The sequence below is a fragment of the Stegodyphus dumicola genome, chromosome 5 (genome assembly GCF_044657685.1).
Source record: "Stegodyphus dumicola isolate Sdum_Otavi_A_Nest chromosome 5, ASM4465768v1".
NCBI lineage: Eukaryota > Metazoa > Arthropoda > Arachnida > Araneae > Eresidae > Stegodyphus > Stegodyphus dumicola.
In genome coordinates this window covers 22,499,423-22,521,472 of record NC_140772.1, presented here as the reverse complement: position 1 = coordinate 22,521,472, position 22,050 = coordinate 22,499,423, and the positions used below count along the sequence as shown (strand labels likewise).

At 35.5% G+C, this 22,050-nt stretch overlaps 1 protein-coding gene across 3 annotated transcripts in view; it reads right to left on the bottom strand.

The window, feature by feature from the left end:
• Window positions 1-22,050, bottom strand: part of LOC118183330 (uncharacterized) — a 748,198-nt gene that overhangs the window by 486,673 nt on the left and 239,475 nt on the right. The gene's annotated exons all lie outside the window — the stretch shown is intronic.

The following is a 22,050-nucleotide window of genomic DNA, read 5'->3' as shown; positions in this document are numbered from 1 at the left end:
TATAATTTGTATTTCTAAGTAATTTGTATAAATTTTTCGAAAACAGTTTGAATTTTAGCCTATAAAACTTTTATCATTATCTTAAATTAGATGTATTTCTAAGTATACCTGCAAAAAATTAGAGTTTTTTATTCAAAATTTCCGAAGATATATGTATGTCCTTCAAGAAGTTAGCCAAGTTAATTGTTCTTCGCGCAAACTGAAAAACGTGCATAGCATTTTGCGTCGATTCGCATTTCAACCTGTTGCAACAAACATTATCATGTAAACCATATATTATATGTAAAGAAACTAAATAATCAAGAATTTGCCTGAATGCATGAATGTTTTTCTCACTGTGAAAAAACAACGGTACCTAGAGCCATTCAGGTTTGAATAACGCAATCCTCCAACTCAACATGGGCACATGGATGCCCGAATTTTGAATTTTATGTGGTGCAAAGAACATGATATTTAATAAATAAAGGTAATACACAAAACGTTAAATAAAAGCCCTTTTGAAAATGTGAACTCTTTCAGATTCTCTTTTTTTTTTCTTTGACTAAGACAATTGCACTGAATGTGAAATTTTAAGCTTTAATTTTGTCGTAAGTTAATAATTCCCATCGACACGAAATATAAATTTATTCCTTCATTTATTTCGGACAAATGTGGCAGGATACTTTTTTCTACTAAAAAAGAGGTACATTTGCCATATTCTCTGGAAATTCATAGGTCATTTCAATATAACTACCATCAGTGCAAGAATTACTCTTTTTTTCCTAATTTTTGAGCTAAAACTCGTATGCTTTGGACTAGTTTTCCATCCATCATCAGCAAATGTTTGAAAAAATGGTGCATCCAAAACGTACATAAACGAGCTCTAGTTAGAATAACGAGGTGACCTGTTAAATTTCTCCTATTCCATAGCTGCTGCAATGTGATATTTTTCTGACAGTTAAGAACTAGTGACAATGGAACGAGTTGGTCGATTCGAGACAGAGAAAAAGAGAACACGGAGATAAATTATTCTCTAAGTACAAAAGAAACCTGCTGATCCAAGGGGTTTTTCTTCCGTTCTTACTATACGTATTCCGATATTTTTATCCCCCCCCCAAAAAAAAAAGTTGCTTAAATATAAGCCCTTCCGTTTCCCTCTTTCTTTTCAAAGAATTCCGGTCCCTGCATTAAAAAAGAAATCGATAAAAATCCAGGCTTGAGAAAGAAAGGTATATGCATGCGGGGAAAAGATTTCTCAAATTGGGCACAAGGTATGATTAACTCTTATTTTTTTTATCGTCCTTGCAGCCAGAAAAAGCAAACTTACGGACTGGAAAGAAGCATAGACAGGATGTTGGCGGTAAGGGGTGGTAGAACTTCTCGAATGCCACTCGTTAAACTTGTTTGATGGAAAGTAGAAGTAAGTTAGAACTTTATGAATGTGTTCCTTTTACATATATATATCGACTGACATCTTGTTAGTTACTATTGCAGGCTACTTCTTTGGGGAGCTATAGAAGCACTCTAATCCGGTTTTTAAGGCACTCTTGTATATATATTTGTCTTATCATCTTCGAAAAGAAGGAACTTCTCACTCAAAACTCAACAGATTGCGCCTTATGTCATACGCTAAATAATATAGTTCAACAAAGCTTTATTTGGTTCAAATAAATAAAAAGAATAAATAAAGATGCTTAATAATAATATAAGACGAAATAGATGTACTCTTTGTTAATTCATTATCTTCCAGGCGGGTGGAAGAATCGATAGCTGGTATTGGAAAGTGCTTATAATTCTTACGGACCAATATAAAGCAGAGTTTATATATATAACGCAATGTTTTATGTTATAAGATATTTTGAAATATTGTTATCAGGGATCTCAGATTTCCAAAACACAGATTTCCGTAGTCATTCTTCCCCCCCCCTTACGCCATATAAAATGAAGCTCATTACTTCCTTGTACGAAGTAAAGGAAGTAGTGTAATCGTGAAAAAGTTCGGTTATCATAATTTCAATGAAAACATCCATTTTGACCACTATGGATTGCAATTTAACGATGGTTTTCCGTAACATCTATACGTAAGTAGAGAATAAAGGACTCTCGTTCTCAAGACGGATTATAAAATGGATTTAAAATGCATTCAAGAAGAGACTTTTTCGAGAAGTCTGTTCGTACGTACTTGCGCATGTATGTATTTCGCATACTCAAAACCGACTAGCCTCAGAACATTGAAATATTGTACATAGGATTACTATAATATGCACTTGTGCACCGCCCTTTTTGGTTGCAATCGGCCGCACTAAATGTGTGTATATATATATATATATATAATACACTAAATGCATATATATATATATATATATATATATATATATATAAAATACACTAAATGTATATATATGTATATATATATATAATACACTAAATGTATATATATATATGCCGACTCTGTTGCTCGGCTCGGTGAGCTCAGTTCTTTCATTCTTATACGTTGGTAAGTTGCGCACTTTTTGCTGTAAAAGAGATTGAATTATATATTGTTCTCATGCTCCGGTTAAGGTTCTTATGCCGTTAGTTAATCTGCATGCAATAGTTGTAGAATTATCAACAATTCAAAAGTTATTTCAAAAAGTGTGCATTTTTCTACCTTTTCTATGTGTAGTATTGTTTTCTTCTTCTCCCCAAATCGGGGGCCCAGTCCGCCCACAGACGTTAGCCACTGCAAAGGCCAGAAGCGGTGGTCACTTTATTATAGAGGCACCTAATAGGGGGGCCACCTTTTCCTCATAGGAGGATTTTAGTAATATCTATATAATACAGTAATTGTGAAATTCAGTAAATGTACGCATGGCACGCAGCAATTCAGAGTGTGATTATGTATCATGAATATTTTTCTCTACGAATCGGTGTGATTAATTGTATATACATGGAACAATCTACTTGTAGTTGATTGTTCCTTGATTATGTATGTTTATCTGTTATGAATCAGTATGCTTATCTATTATGTTTATCAATTATCATATGCATCATGTATGTAAGTAAACGAGTGTAACGTATGACCTGTTCAGTGTGAACTAACACACGCCATGTCCAAATTACACGCAAAGTGATCATATCACACACACAGCACACTAAGCTTGATTTGTATAATTAAGAATTTGCATGTAATTCAGGGATTCACTTGTACGATTATGTATCATGTATGTTTATCTCATGTACGTGTATCTTATGTATGTATATTTATTATGAATCAGTAAGTGTATCTAATATGTGTATCAATTATCCTCGTCTCATGTAGGTAAGCAAGTATGAACAAAAGTTTTTATGTAAGATACAACCATACAAATGTATGGCAATATTCAACCTTTCCGTTTTAAGGAGTTGTTCAGGACAGTTACGGGATTCGGACAATATCCGAACAGTCTGTGTAAGCCGTCCCGGTGTCCAGATCCTGTTCTCAATTGTCAATTGTCAGTTTGCCTCCTATGAGGGGACGGACTCTAACCACTGTATCGTCTGGTCGGCATAAAGAAATCATATTCAAAGAAGTCCGACATTTTTTTTTCTTCCTCTTAATGGCGGGCCCTCAACCCACTTCGGCTTGGCCGCTACAAAGGGCAGAAATGGCGGTCACTTTACTATGGAGGCACCTAATAAGTGAGCCACCTTTGCTCCTATAATGGGACGGGCAGTTATAGGCATGTCTTCTCCAGGTTTCGAACCCGGGCACACCTATTAGTTCGTATACATATTAGGGCCCACCTTTTGCTATCGCGTTCGGCTCCCTTAACCACTAATCCGTCTGGGCGGTTTGTTTTACTGCATGTCATTTTTTACTTGATATGAAATTTGTTTCCTTCAAATATAACTAAGTTCATTTTTTTTTAATTTTAGAACAATTAAAATAAAAAGAAGAGGAACTTTTCTATATTTCAAATGTACGTTAAGCAACTATTCATTTAACTGTTTTACTTTAGTTCAAATCAAAATAGGTATATGTTCAGACACTCTAAATCCATCATTTAAGTTAAACGACACAAACATTTCGTTCTTCATCTTCTGGAAGCGGACGCGATTTTTGGTTCAGAAACGTATGCTATTCTTCATAATAATCAAAGAGTATAATATTCTCAAAAACAATAATAAATACAGGGTTATTCAAAAAGAAAGAGCAGATTGCAAGCATGTATTTCTTCCAAACTACAAAAGATAGAAACATGATTCTAACGTTAATGGCTAGGGAAAAGTGTACAATTTAGTACGGGTGAAAGTTCCAATCATGGCCGCATTGGCGCTATTATTTGTTCTATTATTATTTGTCTGTTGGTAGTCTGTAGTGAAATGGCGGCGACGCCATAGCAGAAGTCTTTTTGTGTTCTACAATTTGTGTCCATTGTTGCAGTTCAGCGAGCATTTAGCCGTCAATTTAATAAACAACCACCACTTTATAAGTAAATTTACGAGACGCATCGAAAATTCGTAGAAGATGGTTGCATCTGCGAAGGAAAAAGCAAGGGACGTCCACGCACATCGAACGAGAATATCGAGCGTATTCGTACATTTTACGAAAGGAGCCCAAAGAAATCCACATCGCGAGCAAGCAAAGAACATAAAATTCCTCAACCAACGGTATGGCGAGTTCTAAAACATTGTCTGCACATGAAGCCATACAAACTGCAGTTATTGAATGCATACATTGAATGCATACCATAATTGTAAACTTTTCACTATCCATTAACGTTAGAATTATGTTTCTATCTTTTGTAGTTTGGAAGAAATAAATGTATCAGGTTCTGTGTTCCTCCTTACTTGCTTTGGGAACATTAAATGTCCTGACTCGGAACAGGGAGCTTACTAAAGCTATGTTCAATAAATTTGGGAAGTAGACAATACACACAGGAAGGGTATACGAAACCCTTTATTTTTCTCTCTTTACAATGATTTCCGGACTTCGGAATACAGAGACCAACCACTTGTGGTCTGAACGTAAGAATATAAAAATATTAACTAAACTCTAACTAAACTTAACTTTGGATTAATCAAACAAGTGCCTACTCCAAGATTGGCCGTATATTAGCAAAACGCCGTATGTAGTACAGAGAACTGCTAACACTACGATACGTTTAAAATTATCAAGAGGATTAAACCTCTGGCCTTGAAGGCAACCAGCAACCGAGTAAAACTACTATGGCAAGCGGCCTGTTCTGATAGCTCCTTCCTCTCTCTTGCTTGGCAAAAAGCCACAACTTAAGTACTTGGCGTTCGCAAGACAAATTTGCATAAATAAGTTAAAGCTTTTAATTCTGGCCGGAAGTAGAAAAAAAAAGTGATAGTAAAGATTTAAAATAAAATAAACGTTAGTAAAACTTAAGATCCTTACAAATGTTTGAAATCTTCTCTTTCTTTTTGAATAACCCTGTATAATAAAATAAAAATAAAATTTCGTAATTTACCCTCACAGCAAAAAATATCCAATTTACGGAAGAGGCAACTAAATAAACCAGGTCTTTAAGATATCCGGATAGCCTAAGATACCAGGCAGTCCGGATAGTCCGAGTTCTACTATATATATGTAGATATGCTCTCAGTGAAGTTTTGAATTACATTCATTATAAGATTGAAATATGCTTCCCTTAACAAATTAGGCAATTGTGCTTGAGTAAAAGTAAATATAGAACTACAGAACAATTCCAATTATCCGAACTTCAACTATTCGAATCGCTGATTATCCGAACCGCTTTCAGAATTTTAGAATTTTTTCAAAATCAACTGAATATGAGAAGGAAAAGGAGGAAAAGGAAAAAGACGCTAAAGAGAAGGAAAGGAAGAGACAGAAGAAGATGTGGATGACGTGTTAACTTGAGAAATAAAAAAACATTCTTTTGAGAATTCGTGGATGTTCAGAAGTTAGTGCTGAGGATACAGCAGAATGAATGGCGTGTGATTCGTTAGACCCTGGGTTTTATATTCTAAATGATTATGAACTTAGTGTGAAAGAAGAAAGTGTCGAGGAAGAAGATGCCCTTTTGTCATCTTCTTCCTCGACACTTTCTTCTCTCACACGCCCAAGTTGAAGCAGACACGGAACCATCCGCTAGTGAAGCGTCTGACGGCCTTCAAGCTGAGTTGAAGTGGATGGAGCGTCAGCCCGAGTGTGACCACATGCAACTTCTCATTGTCAAGGGCACGCGCGACTTGGCTGCCCGAAAACGGATGAAGACAGTCAAGCAGCTTACTTTGACCGACATGTTCAGCCAGTAGTGACTTTCAGCACTTGTAAGTGCTGTATAGTAAAAGTGTTGCCTTTTCATTTTTATCAAAAGATCAGTCAAGATTCAGTTTCAATCAAGATCAATCAAATTCGGAAGAACTTCATCAAAAGATCTTTTATCTTTTTCTTTAAAAATAGTTGTTTTCTTTCCTTTTCAACATATAGTACGTACAGCAATTAATTACTTAGACACTTTCTTCAGGAAAAATCCATTTATCCGAATGAGGTCCGGTCCCAATTGATTCGGTTAATTGGAGATCTACTGCAATAGGTAAATTATTGGTATTGTAAGTGTAGTTTTCGAATGATTTGTTTAAAACTGGAAGCTCTACAAACACAAGCTTCATTTATTTACACACATATTTACTATTCTAACACAATACAATGTATTTTTACATCCTTGTACAAAGTAAAGGAATTATTGCAATCGTTAAAAATCGTGGATATCATATTTCAGCGAAAATGTCTATTTCGACCGCTCTCGAAGCTGTTCTTGTTTTTACGTCACATCGCTATACGTATGGACAAAATAAAGAAATCTTTTTTACAAAACAGAATGCAAAATGGATTCAGGAGAGATTTGTTTTCTCGACGTCTGTACTTATTTCAATTCTAAAGAATGAAACTAAACTCCCGATATATTCAGTTATACTAGAATACAAGAATTATTGGTACTTTTCCGTTTTGCCAGCGCAGGAGATAAAGTCGCCAATAATAATACAACTGATGCCAAACGGAATATCCTCTCTGGTAACCTTTTACGCCTCATTTTCAAAACAAGTCGCAACCATTTCTTATCAGATTGATTGGTTTTTTTTTTTTTTTTTTTTTTTTTTTTTCAATACTGGCATAAAATTACATGGAATTTTTACCAGATAGTTCAATTTTATGCCGTAAGACCATTCGCAGCAATTAAGTCAATTAGGAAGCAATCACACAGCTCACCCGAAGACGAAAATATAGTAAAGGCAAAGTCAAGGGTTAAATTCATCCATTCTAATGAGAATGCACTAAAGAAGTAAATGCACTAAAGAAGTTAATAAATTCATCCATTCTAATGAGAATGCACTAAAGAAGTAAAGCACTGTGGTTTTACAATATTTCTGAGTAAGCTATTCGTACGAATTGAAATAATTCTTCCATTTAAACTTGTATTCCAAACTAAGAATTAACTTGAAATTAAGGTAAATAATTACTGAGAGAATTAGATTTTTGCGGCGTAGTTTACTTGAGATGAGATCACTTGAGGTCACGTGATACGAACCGACGAATCAGGATGTTGCACCATGAAAGCATAGTAAATTCTTAAATTAATATCTTTTTTACAAATTTATTGTCTTTATTTATTGACTTTTACAAAATTTTAAAGGATATTAAAATGTTTATGCCTTCAAAATAAAAATTCTTAGACCTAACATTTGCTAACATTTTTTATGTGTATACTGTATGTTGTCGCCAATAAAGTCTGCTCGGCGAGATTTGCGCCGGCGGAATGGAAAAGTGGTGTGGTGGTGTATTTAATTATGGCAAAGCACACTAGGGCTATCTGCCTAAGAGGAGGGATGCCTTTCGTGGAGGACTTTCTAAGGGAAACTGGCTCGTATACACGTTACACATGGGGAAAACCACGAAAACACCCATGCAGCCAGCCCGTTCGCGGGATTCGAACCTCGGACCGAACTACCAGTGTTCAGCGACTTTACCGCTCGGCCGCTGGTGGGCCGGAATGGAAAAGTACCGAAATATTTTAAACAGTTAATCATGACAAGTGCCCTAGTCTCACGGAGGCAGAAATCGGCCCGTTAAACAAGGTTTATGAATTCTACTTAATGTTCTCTTATAAATGACACTCAGAATGTTGTTATTAATAATATACACCTCTTTAGCAATTAAATGCTTATATCACTATCTCAACATGATACAGCGAGGCGTAAATTGCATTCCATGCGTCTTTAATTAAAGCTATTTGGGACGAAATTATATTAAAATTTCGGCAAGCTGACTGCTCTGTATTCTAATATATTATGACCTGTATTGAAATGAGCAACTGATTTACAGTTTCCTATTAAACTCAGTATCTTGAAAGTAGCTATTCTACCATCTATTCTGCTAAAAGTGAAAATGGTGCAATTTTATTACTTCTTCAGTATGGAATGCGTGTAGTGCTTCAAATTAAAAAAACATAACTGAAGTAAATTTATATTAAAGAAAGCAATTAATTTCTTATGCGACTACAAATATAGCAATAATTCAGGGCATTGAAAATTCAGTCCACAACTGTCTGTTAGAGATGCAACACATGTGAGATTTATTAGAAATATTTGAAAGATTGCATTTCGGAAACTGAAGATGACACTAAGAATATTTTCTACAATGTTTAGGTTTCGAAAAAGATAAAACATTAATTCCTGATGTTCCTAAAAAAATAAAAACTGTTCTTAGGCTTTCAACATTATATAACGATCATACTATAGATGATACTATTGGAGAAAATAAAACATAAGGAATTATATATTTTAATAGTATGACTAAAGGAGCAGTGGATATGGGGGATGAAATGTCAGCCAATTATTAAATTGCCATAATAACAAAGAGGTGGCCAATGGTAATTTTCTTTCCTGTACTGAATGTTGCTGTAATAAAAGCTTGAATTATATTACATTCAACTGCTAATCCACCAACCAGAAACAGAAGTCTGTTTTTGAAGGACTTCGCATTACAATTAATGAAAGAAAGTATTGAGCAAAGAATCAGAGATTTATACTTTTCCAAGAAATTGACTTACTGCACGCAAAACAAAAGCAGAAGTTTCGACGAAGAATTAAAACGAATACATGAAATTCGAAACAACTAAGTATGAAAGATGCGATAAATTTTTTGTCCTCGCGCCAAGGACAGAAAGAAGAACGTGAATGCAATGTTTAAAATGTGAAAACATTCTGTGTCACACTTTGAACGAAACACATGAATGTATTTCGTTCAAAGTGTGAAGAAATAAAATGAGCATTGTGTATTGCATACTCGTACAATGAAACTTAGAGGCATGATGTTTATTTTTTCATTATTTTCATTTATCTTATTTTTAACTCTAAGATTATTTTGGAAATTAATTTTTTTGAAACCCAATTATTATTCACGTTTTTATAATACACGAGAACAAGAAAATCAGCTTTAAATCTAAATAAAACTATTTTTATCGTATTTTAAATATTGGGGTATGTGATACCCCACGCGCTCCGTAACTTTTCTTGGTGCGACCTCCGCCGGGTTAAACGGATGCATCTTGTAATTTATTCACAGCGTGTTTTCGCTAGCCAGCACACTCTACGAGTCTGTCCTTGCTTTTACGCAGAGTTGCTGATACGCCTTTTTGGCCATTAAGCATCACGCCGGGTAGGTTCTTAGGCCAGCCTAGTTAGCCTTAACTTAAATTATTAGTCCAGCATTGCTCTTTATCTTTTAAAATTATTGAGTAACGGTTCTTAAGTTCCACAGTAAGTTGTCGGTGTTATTGTAAGCACGAAGGGTATGTCTTTTCTGTTCAGAGTTTGACGTATAATAAAGGGCTACTTTCACCCTGTTTTCTGTGCTCGTATTCTTTACGCTTGTGCTAGAAGTGACCAGGTACCTAGTAGGATCTAGCAGAGTCTATATTGCCAAAGATAGTACTACGATCCTGAAATTGTTTTAATTCCAGATCTACATTAGAAGAAAGGTTAAATGATAATCAGTAGAACAAATCCAAATGTTTTTTACATATTAAGTACAGAATATTCCATTCACAATAATTATAATGCTGCAAATCATAAGAGCACTTTTGCGGAAGATTCCTCATTATACGTTATATTCTCCTTACACTGGCCATTAAATTAATTTTCTCCAGAATAATTACATCGAGGAATATAATACGGATAATGGGAAATTTGCATTTTCCCAACTGAATATCTTCAAATGGATAAGCAGCGTAAATCGAGTACGCTAAATGGCTAGCCATATCTAGTATAGGCATCAAATAGTATAGAGATCAAATTTCTCGCGGCAACTTAACCTCGGTTTAAATACTTCAGTTAATATTGAAAACATCTTTCAAAATACTATTCAGTATGAGTTTTCATTTAAAACTTGTGACATATAAAATTATTTGTAGACTGATTCCGTCGCTTAATTTAATTTGGGCTTTGTAATGGAAACATTCGCAAACATTAGCAATACATTTATTATCTAAAGCAACAACACCTGTAATTAGTTGAAGCTTTTTGAAATCATTTTCAATTTCTCCGAACGTACCTGCACTTTCTTCGTATCTATCATGTATATAAGAAAAGTCTTAAGCATTTCAAAATCTTACTTTAATTTTATCTGCTACTGGAGTTTAACACTGAATGGGTACTAAATTAATGGTACTTGAACAGTAAAATACAGTGGTCATATATAAAAAAATCCTCCTCTGCAAAGCAAAATGCTGGAATACAAATTACATTACAACAAATTCATGGAATATAATAAAGTTATATAAAAAGCATGTTTGTGTGAGATAACTCTTTGTTGCTCAGTGTTCCACTACATGGAACACCCAAACTGAATCACTTCTGAAACCATTAAATTCAACCTTAAATGGATAAAAATGCCTTTATAATATACTTCAAGCTTCTTTTTTTAAATAGTAAATGGCAGCATATCACAAGAAAACCCAGAATTTTCATTTATGATGTGTTATTAAAATCCACTTATTTTCTAGCGATTTTCTATATTTTTTGTGACGCAAAAAAAAATTTGTTTGAAAAATGAATTACGTATAATTTTGATGGCTGTACTCTATATTATTCGTTATATATTTTTTTATATTTTGATAGAAAAATCACGCGCAGAATCATTAAATAAAACGGGGTGTTCCATTAGCGGGAACACTGCGCCTTTAGCGATTTCATGCTGTTACGAATCAGAACATCTGTCTTAGGAGAAAACATTTGTTGTATATGTTTTCTATTTACGTTGTTTTGGAGGAATGAATTCAAAGCAGTCTGGAGGGATGAGGTGTGGTTTGTGCTATGAAAGCCCTAATAGGGGCATCTTGAAATTTTTGTGAGCAGTTTTCAGGAGAAAATTTTATCAGTTTTATCAGTAGCTTGAGTCATCTTTACTTAGAGAAGCTGCGCGAATTATTTTGCTATCGCGTTTTAGTCTCAGCCCCGTTTATTTAGAATTAATTGTGTAGATATTTTTTGTGTATGTATATCTTGTAGCTTATTTTTCTTTATTGTTAATATTAATTGCAGTTAATTTTTTATTATTCATTTTCCATAAATGGCAGGAAAACTCTTTCTAAAGAGGAAAGAGTTTCTTTTTCTCTTTTTCTTTCTTTTTACTTGGAGTTCTAAACATAATGTTACACGGAACAGAAGCCGCACAAAACAAGTTTTCTTGTTCAAAACCCGCAAAGTTGGTTTGTGCATCTATCAAAAAGATGTGACATGCTTTGAAAATTTCAAGAAGCAATGAAATCGAAAAATTTGTAAATATTTTTGTATGTAGGACTTGTGTACATACATACATACATTTATCTCATTTATCCATATATATTCAAAAATATTGTGTATATCCTGAAAACCATGTATTCACCCTTAACACATTGTTTTTACATCACTTCTACTAATTTCCGTGCTTCACTGCAATGCTCGCTTAGTCGCACTTTTATTCGCACTCTTAGTCGCACTCGTCTGGTGACGCAGTGTTCCACCTCATGGAACACCCACAGAATTGAAACGGTAAGTGCAAGTTTTACAAAATTTTAACTGTATACTCCTTTAGGCCTAGATTGACTGCATACGTATTGTTGAAATACCGACTTTAAAGTGTATTGCACCACATAGGGATAAGATCCTTCGTTTTATTTTGTATATAGTGGAGAAAATTTGAAGTGAAGAATGATAAATAGCTTTCTTTTATAACAGCTTTTTTTCGCACGAGCAATTTTGCAGAATGAAATCTATTATTCCAAAAGCTCTGATATCCTCGTTAAAGCACATCTTTGCAAAAGAGTTGAATTAAAACAAAATAATATTGACTTAAATCGCATAGATAACTTGTAGGGTTCCTTAATCTTTGTGTCTAAGACGAACGTCGAGGAACCTAGCGAAATGTTTAGCGCCTTACCACTGAATTCAAATAACTAGAGATGTAGACTCAATCAGGATTAAGGGGACTCATACACCTTAAAACCCATAAGATGTTCTAATAGGTGACTGTCGCAAGAATTGGAATAACTTATTTGTTTTAAAAGCAATTACTACCAACTTTTTACAGCTGACTACACAATATAGCTGCTTTCTCAAATAGTCATCAGAAAGTTTGTGTTGCCACAAATATTTTTATAATTTAATTCGCTTTGTGACAACATTTTTCGTCATGTTTCCATCTTGCGCGCACAGTTTAAAATATTCTGTTTCATAATTTAATTCCATATTTAACATATAGCTTTTATAACATTTGAAACTACTGTGAACCTAAAATTCTAAAAATTTCATGTTAAATTTTTATTTTATTTGGTGTTGAGTTTATAAAATGTATTTTATTAAAAAAAATTGTAATGTTTCCGTCCATAAAATTTTTCAATACTAAAATATTCATCAGATTATTGGTTCAGTTAGAAAATAATGCCCATATAAAGAATTACATCCAATTTCAAGTATGTACCATTAGCCATTTTTAAAATATCATACGCGCAAGATAGAAACATGGCGAAATATTTTGTCACAAAGAGGATTAAATTACAAAAATATTTGTGGCAACACAAACTTTCTGGTTACTAGTTTCCAAAGCAGCTATATTATGTAATCAGCTGTAAAAAGTTGGAAGTAATTGCTTTTAAAATAAATAAAATATCTCAATTCCTGCAACAGTCACATATTCGAAGATCAGGAGGGGGTTTAAGGTGTATGAGTCCCCTTAAACTACCTTTCATTTCACTTAAATAAGAATAACAATTGGCCCCTTTCTCGGGCTTACAACAAAGCCTCCACACGCACTTTTAACTCGGAATAAGAAATAAGAACAAAACTATAACAAACTAAGAGAGATTTACCCAAAGTTAAACAGAAGTATCTAACGTAGTTGGCCCTTAATTTAAACTCGCCGGCGAATATCGAAAGGCACGTTATATACGGCCGAGCGTAACAGCTTCAAGAGACACTTAAACACACGCTACTCAGGATTTCTAGCTCTCGCGATGTAAGTTGAACCTTCCTTAAATACTTCTTCTAAATCAACGGATTCTGAAAACTCATTCTGGTAAGGAGTTGTAATAGGAAACAAGAATTGATAGGGAAAATTATTCTGGTAAGGAGTTGTAATAGGAAACAAGAATTGATAGAGAAGGTTTTCCAAATTAAAACAACTATTATAAAATTAAAATATACCTTACAAACTTAAGCATCTTCTACTTCAAACACGTTTCTCTCCAAATTAGAAATGTGTGAGTTAAGGACATGAAATTTCTCGGTGCCTTCTCAGTACGAAATATTCAGGAAGAGATGAGTTGATTTCTTCATCGAGAGGGAGCTGCGATCTTATCCAGACCGATAAGGACCGTTATTTTACTAAACCACATTATTAAAAAGATCTACAGCCAGACATTTCCACAGTCATCCAGAGCATTTAGCTGAAATCATTGGAGATTGTTTGTTTTATTTCATCCTTAACTCTGCATACTTTCCTATATATTGTTGCAATCAATTCTAAAATTTTGTTGATGAGTGTCTTCAAACAGATCTCCATTTTGGGGGGAGGCGAGAGACATGCAGATTCGCTTATTCTATAAGGTACTTCTCCCGCCTTCCTGGCGTACCTTCGTGGTGTAGTGGTTCTGCACGCTGGGCCGGTATTCCAGAGGTCCGTGGTTCGATTCCCGGCGAAGGCGTTGCTAATTTTTCCCCTTGCCTGTTTCCAAAAAAATACCTAATGTCTCTACAGTGGCTCCCGAACTAAAAGAGTGTTGGATGAGGTTTCACCATACCCAGGATTTGGTGATTAGGTCCCCTGAAAACCCCAGTCGTCCTGTAAAAAGGGGAGTATAATAAGGTATTTCTCCCATTTTCCTAGTGTGCCTACGGAGTGTAGTGGTTCTGCACGCTGGGCCGGTATTCCAGGGGTCAAAGGTCGATTCCCGGCGAAGGCGGTTGCTAATTTTTCATCTCTTCAGCTTCCAAAAATTCCTAATGTCTCTACAATTCTTGCGTATGTATTTTATGTTTTTCGATCTTTTATGGCGACTTATCATTTGAATATGCAAGTTTCTCTAATTTTAATGTAGAACCAGAGGGTATCAGAAAGCTCGTTGTTGGTACAATACCTAGCATAGACACTTACACAAGAAACGAATACAAACAACGAGTAGGGACACTTGATTGACGAAGGTAAATTTGGAGCAAGGAAAGAAAGTATCTGTGGCTCAAAAACACGATAGCAGAATGCGTTTCTGGAGACTGATTCCAGGATGAAGGAAATCTTTATTACACATTTTCGAAAATCCTCTATTTGATAACATCCTTGAGATAATTTCAAAAATAGAAACGTATTTTGCTAAAGGGAAGTGTTCTGATCTCGTACTCCATTTACAATTCTTTGGCTTTCAATCGATTTACTCGCGTATTCGATAAATGCATTTCTTTTATCATTTTAAAATTTACCTTAGCAGTTTCTTCCCTCTCATTTCTTGATCGAAAAGAAGAATCATTCCTAGGCATCTTACACGTCAAGCACCGAAGCACTCAGTGATTGCTAAGAGCCGAAAGCGTAAGTTGAACAGAAATCTTTCAAATGTAAGAAACCGAGAAGTGCTCCAGAAACTTCACTTTCACGAAAAGGATCACTCGTAGGACGTATTGATTTCCGACAGATCTAAAAGCTTCTTTTAAATAAGAAGGAAAAGTGCCTTTGCCGCTTCTACTCCCCACTTCACTTCGACGCTATATTTCATCGGAAATTTACTCCTTTCTGGGTCAGAAGCAGTTCTCTGTACTTAAAGCCATTCAGTATGCGAACCGGGCCATGTTGCCATTCTAACTTTGCAAATATATGTCTTGGTCTTCTTTCCAATAAATCACTTGGAATAAAATATTCTTCTTCTCTCACTTGGCAATAAATTAGAAATGTATTTTCAGCAAAGGGAAAAAGTATGTGACAAATTGACTGTTATACCATACATTAAGCTTAAAATATCTGATAAATTATCAGTTAGAAAGAATGTACTGGAGTGTAAAAGAAATCCAAATAATTACAAAAACTAAATATCTCTTTCTATATATATATATATTTGTAATAATAAAATTCCATAGTCAAGAATACACTTAAAATTCTAACTGTATGTTTTTTTCATTTTTAATGGCGACGGTCTCTTATTTGAAAGTACGTGGAATTAAATTCACAGCCCCGTAGTCAAGTTGTTTTTCCCGCCTTTTCTACGGGTACAGTTATAGAATTTTCTGGAAATATTTAAAGCGAACTGAATTGGCAGACGAGGCTGACGTCATTTCTTGGAAGCTCCACCTTTCCAGAGGCTATAAAAGGACTCGCAAAAGAATATCGGCGGCTTTTTCTTAAATGTCACGATGCAGTAAATTTCATACAAAATGTTATTAGTAATTCTTTTTTTATTTACTCCGGATATCTGATTTTGTAACTGCTATTTCTCCTGACCAATAATAAACGGATCCTTGTTTTTTAAACTTATCGTCTGATAATTTAAGCTACGACTACATCTATGATTCTTCACCAATGTATTTATTCTGGACAAAAGCTGGTACATCACATATATATATATATACAGGGTGATTATAATTAAAGTTTAAGTTTCAAAACGCTATAAAAAAAGAACCACTGATGAAAATGATGTGAAATTTGAAAGGAATGTTATTGAAAAAGGCGGAAAGCGTATGGCAGAAGAAAAAATTTAGTTTCAAAAGTTAGCAACAGATGGCGCTGTAAGCGGCAGAATCACGACGAGAAACGAGAAATGATTCGTAAAACAATGGCTAAGGTGGAAGTTACACATTAAAACGCATTGACAAATTATAATTGTTGAATAATTTTATTTGCATGACTGTACATATCACATCGAAAGGGACAAATCGGTTTCAAGAGTTTTGCGGCGACATACCGCATAAGAACCATTCATCAAAGAAGTTCGGAACTGTCGCAAAACATGTTCAATATGGTGTCCACCGTTGTATACAACAAGTTGAAAGTGACAAACAGCATGTTCCACAACGGATCGCAGTGTCTCCGGGGTGATGTTCAGAATGTGTTGCGAAATGCGTGCCTTTAATTCCGCTAAATTTGCAATTGGAGCACGGAACACAACATCCTTCAGATACTCCCACAGCCAGAAATCACACGGAGTAAGATCAGGCGATCGAGACGGCCAGGATGTAGGGAAATGACGGCTGATAATTCGAGCATTTCCGAAATGACGCCTCAGCAGCTGTTTCACGGGATGTGCAATGTGCGGAGGAGCGCCATCTTGCATAAAAATGATTTCATCCACACATCCATGCTGTTGCAGAACTGGAATCACGTGGTTGCACAAAAGAGACGCATACCTCTGACCAGTGACGGTTGCGGGAACAGGACCGGAAGCACTCGTTTGCTCGAAAAAATATGGTTGTAGGATGAATGATGCCGTAAAGCCACACCATACCGTTACCTTTTCAGGATGAAGTGGTACGGGGTGCGTTGCCAGTGGATTTTCTGTTGCCCATATTCGACAATTCTGGGTATTCACGTATCCTGTCAGATGGAAATGGGCTTCATCTGTCCACAAAATTTTCCACGGCCATTCATTATCCACTTCCATGCGAGCCAGGAATTCTAACGCAAACGTCTCCCTAGCTGTCAGGTCAGACGGAAGCAACTCCTGCACATGGCCATTTTTGTACAGATAGCATTGCAGGATGTTTCGTACAATTTTCAGCACTGTGCTCATAGGCCTGTCCAATGTTCGGACAATTCCTCGTGCACTGCACGGTTGCACACCACCGGCCGACCCCTCCTGTAATGCTGTGGCCACTTCTTCAACTACCGTCGAATGCACTCGTTTTCTCATTCTACCAGATTGCACATCAAACGAACTTGTCGTTTCGAATTTTTGCATCATTTTCTTTAGACCTACGACACTCATTGGACCAACGCCTTCTTTTATACCGTTCAGTGTCCTGAATTTTTGCAGAGCTACTCTTGACAATCATCATTCTTGTAATACAGCTTTACCAGCAGAGCGCGGTCCTGCAGTGAAACACCCATGGCGAACGTCTGAGACGCGAAATGAGGAACAGCCTGGTACCTGGTGGCTTTATAACACTGAAATTTAACTAACATTTTAATTTACGTCTTCTTTCGCTTGCAGCGCCATCTGTTGCTAACTTTTGAAACTAAATTTTTTCTTCTGCCATACGCTTTCCGCCTTCTTCAATAACATTCCTTTCAAATTTGACGTCATTTTCATGAGTGGTTCTTTTTTTATAGCGGTTTGAAACTTAAACTTTAATTATAATCACCCTGTATATTTGTGAAAACGTTTGGAGCTGAATTCATAATAAATTGGAATTCGAAAAAAACAATGAAGTTATTTAATTTCTAGTATTTTCTGCATGTTCCACTTCTAAAATTACTTTATATCTTTTCTGTATGTTCACAGAACTTTCGGATGTTTCTTTTAGATGTTAAATTACTTGTTAAGTTTATTTACAGTGTCTTAAGTGTAATACTTATCAAGTTTTGAAGAAATTTTAGAATTCTTTCAAAATTCAGTTTAAGCAAAATATTTAAGGACAGTAATAAGTATGCGAGGTTCCGTATCTGAGTAAGAATAAATAAAATTTACAAACAGCAACAAAAGTTACTAATCGCACCTTTTTTTTTTTTTTTTGGCCTAACAGAAAATTAAATCTGCAATTTTAAATTAAGCAAAAATTTCTTGCGAATTCTCAATTACTTCCTGCCCATCTAGAGCTAACAAAAACAGGGTCTTACTTTCAGGTCTTTGCAACAGAAATTTCTCCTACTGAAGCGAATTTTTATCGCACCATGCTAGTCGTTGCCAGTTTGCCTGTGGATTGGATAAAAATACATTCGATACTAAAAATTAAAAAAATGGAATATGACTCTATTCTCAGTCATGTATGACTAAAAATAAAATTAAGGGGTTTACGTATCCTAAGTGTGGCAGAATATTAACAGAATTTCAAGAAGCAGTTGCACTAATAATATTAAATTACATATAGTAGAATGCTAATTGTTATTTCAAAAAGTGTTTTAATTTTCTCCATCCTTTCTGCATGTCTTCGTGGTGTAACAGTTAGCACACTCGGCGCGTATTCGAAAGGTCTAGGTTCGAGTCTGAGCGAAGGCACTGTACATGTTTCCCATCTCCTGCTTAAATAAAATCCAGTGGCACTCGAATTAAAAGGTGGTGGATGATGAATTTTCACCAACAAGGATTTGGCGAATGGGTCCTTTAATCCCCAGTCGCCCTTTTAAAGGTATACAAGGTATTTTCTCCCTTCTTTCTGTATGCCTTCGTGGTGTAATGGTTAGGCGCGTATTTAAGAGGTCCAGGTTCGAGTCCCAACGCGGGAACTGCACGCTTTTCACATCACCTGCTTAAAAAACTCCTAATGACTCTACAGTGGCGCCCGAACTAAAAGGTGGTGGATGATGATTCTTCATAACCAGCATTTGGCAACTGGGTCCCCTAATCCCCAGTCGCCTTTTAAATGGGATTTTCTCCCTCCTTTTTGCATGCCTCCGTGGTGTCACTGTTAGCACACTGAGCGCGTGTTCTACAGGTCCAAGTTCGAATCTCGGCGAGGGGGGTGCACATTTTTTACATCTCCTGCTTAAGAAAATCGAAATGGCTCTGCGTACCTTTTATACATTTGTAAATTTCGAAATATTAAGAAGTCACCTATTGTTTAAGAATTTTAATTTAAAGTTTTATTTACACACATAAGAAAGTGTGGAAACATTTTAATAATATTAATGATATATTTCTACTCAAATTAATAAGATAAATAAAATTATTTAGGACTGAATTCGCAGTTTTTATTTAACAAATATATGCCTACATTTTTACTATTCTGCCTTTGCCAGGGGTTTCTTAAATGATAGTTCAGATACTATTAAGTATCTTTCTATAATACCCACGTGGGTGTTGCATTGCTTATAAAAGTTTCAAGTAGCTCTTAATGAAAAAAAATGATATCTTTTTGTACTAATGACACAGAAAAAGTGACAAAATTCTTCTATCCGAAGTAATTATATTTCATTAAGCGTCATTTGCTAGAGATATTGACTGAACTTACCTGATGAAAGAAATTATGAAAAAAAAATAAATAAATAAAAAGAAAGGCATCTTTTTTTTTTCCGATACTTGGAAATAAGATAAGCGAGGTGCATTTCTTTGTCTGCTGAGACCTCGGAGATGATGATGATGATGATGATGATGATGCCCATATACCGTTGACCGACACTTTTGCTTTTCTGCGATTGGCTGAGAGCTCGGAAATGTTCTTAATGGATTTCTTCGATAGGCGACGTGTCTTCGCTTGCAGATTTTCTTTTTTCGTTCTTATGTTAGTACATGACCCATTTCTTCACCCCGACACATTTGTTCGCATTTGCAGGAAATGAAGAAAAAGAAAAGGAAGAACTTAAACTCTTCTGTAACTTTTACCGTTCCGAAATTTTCCCCGCTTTTAAATCTCGATTTTTCACTTCTCTCGGCATTTCGGTTATACTTTTAATTGTATGCTTCTCACGCTGTTATTGTCTCTTCTAATTCATGTGCTTTACCGTTAACGCAATCCCGCAATCTTCTTTTGCTTTTGGGTCAGACGAATCTGTTCAAAGAACGTTTATATAATTTAGTTTAAATTAGTGTAGATAACAGAATTTAAACTTCTGCTAGATAGTAAAATACGTAAAATGCAAATACGTGAAATCACGAGTAATAGCAAGCTCTGTATATAACACGTACGTTACATACAATATTACCGCCATGTTTAATTGGTATTTGCAAGTACGATATTCTAATTTTTAATGAACTGCGACTGTACTCTTCAATATGGTTAAGTTATGGTTTGTACGTAAATAATTAGTCCAAAGGGACAATTTGCCCTGAAGGACTATTATTTTCGTTTTAGCATTTTGCGTTGGAACTCAATGATTTAAAAGCGAGCAATGGCAACACTCTGCGGGGGGGGGGCGGAATTTATCTCCAGCGCGCGGAGCTGTGTATAAAAAATTCTAAAGATATGCTCATTTAAAAATTATTTTGCGATACTTCTGTTGAACTGAATTTTATTGTTTAAGTGCGAAGAACATGATATTTAATAAATAAAGGTAACACACAAAACGTTAAAAAAAAACAGTGCTTTGGACGTAATTTAAAATCTGAAAACTTTCAGATTTTTATTTTTAGGCCAAAGGGGCTTTCACCCTGAAGGTGGTGTTATGGTGTATTTAATTATGGCAAAGCACACTAGGGCTATCCGCCTAAGGGGAGGGATGCCTTTGTGGAGGACTTTCTAAGGGAAACTGGCTCGTATACACGTTACACATGGGGAAAACCACGGAAACATCCATGCAGCCAGCCCATTCGCGGGATTCGAACCTCGGACCGAACTACCAGTGTTCAGCGATTTTACCGCTCGGCCGCGGGTGGGCTGTCCTTCAGGGAGAAGCCCACCAGCGGCCGAGCGTAAAGTCGGTGAACACTGGTAGTTCGGTCCGAGATTCGAATCCTGCGAACGGGCTGGCTGCATGGGTGCTTTCGTGGTTTTCCCCATGTGTAACGAGTATACGAGCCAGTTTCCCTTAGAAAGTCCTGCACGAAGGCTTCTTTGAGGCAGATAGCCTTCGAGACTTTGCCATAATCGCACACACCCTTAAGGACTATTGTTTTCGTTTTGCGATTTTGCGTTGGTTCACTATAAATGCCCGGTCCACTTTACAAACTGTTGCCACCAAACGTTAGAGTGCTGCATTACATTTGAAGAAATTAAATAATGAAGAAGCTGCACAAATGCATGTATGTTTCTCGCATTGTGATAAAACAACGGTACCTAGAGCCATCCAATTTTGAATGACGTAATGTTACTGCGAATATGGGCATCTGAAATCCCAAATTTGAAATTTAGAGTTTGTTTTATAATCGATTTCATATTTTGTAAAACTTTAACGAATTTTTGATTAACAAACTCAAGGCTTTCAAATCTAGCAATCGCAATGTTGTACAGTAAAAAAAAAAAAAAAAAAAAAAAAAAAAAAAAAAAAATTATCTCCAGGGTATGAGACTCTGTATACGAAATCCTGAAGATATGCTTAATTTAAAATTATTTTGCGATATTGCTCTTGAACTGAATTTTATGGTTTAAGTGAGAAGAATATTATATTTAATAAATAAAGGTAACACACAAAATGTTAAAAAAAAGTCCCTTTGGACGTAATTTAAACTCTGAAACCTTTCAGATTTTCTTTTCTTTTTTCATTTTTTTCAATAATAAAACATGAAATGCTTGAAACAGAAGATGCTCTGTCGGAATGACAAGAATACAGGGCTACTGAACACTTAGTAAATAGGTATATCTCGAAATTGGCGAGATATCGCCAAGTTGGCGAAACCTTTGATAAAAAAGTTTCAAAAGTCGCCAAAGTTGGCGACCACTTGGCGATATGGCGATATACTCCTGTTGAATTCAATTTTAATTCTGAAGAATATGATATTTAATAAATAAAGGTTGCAC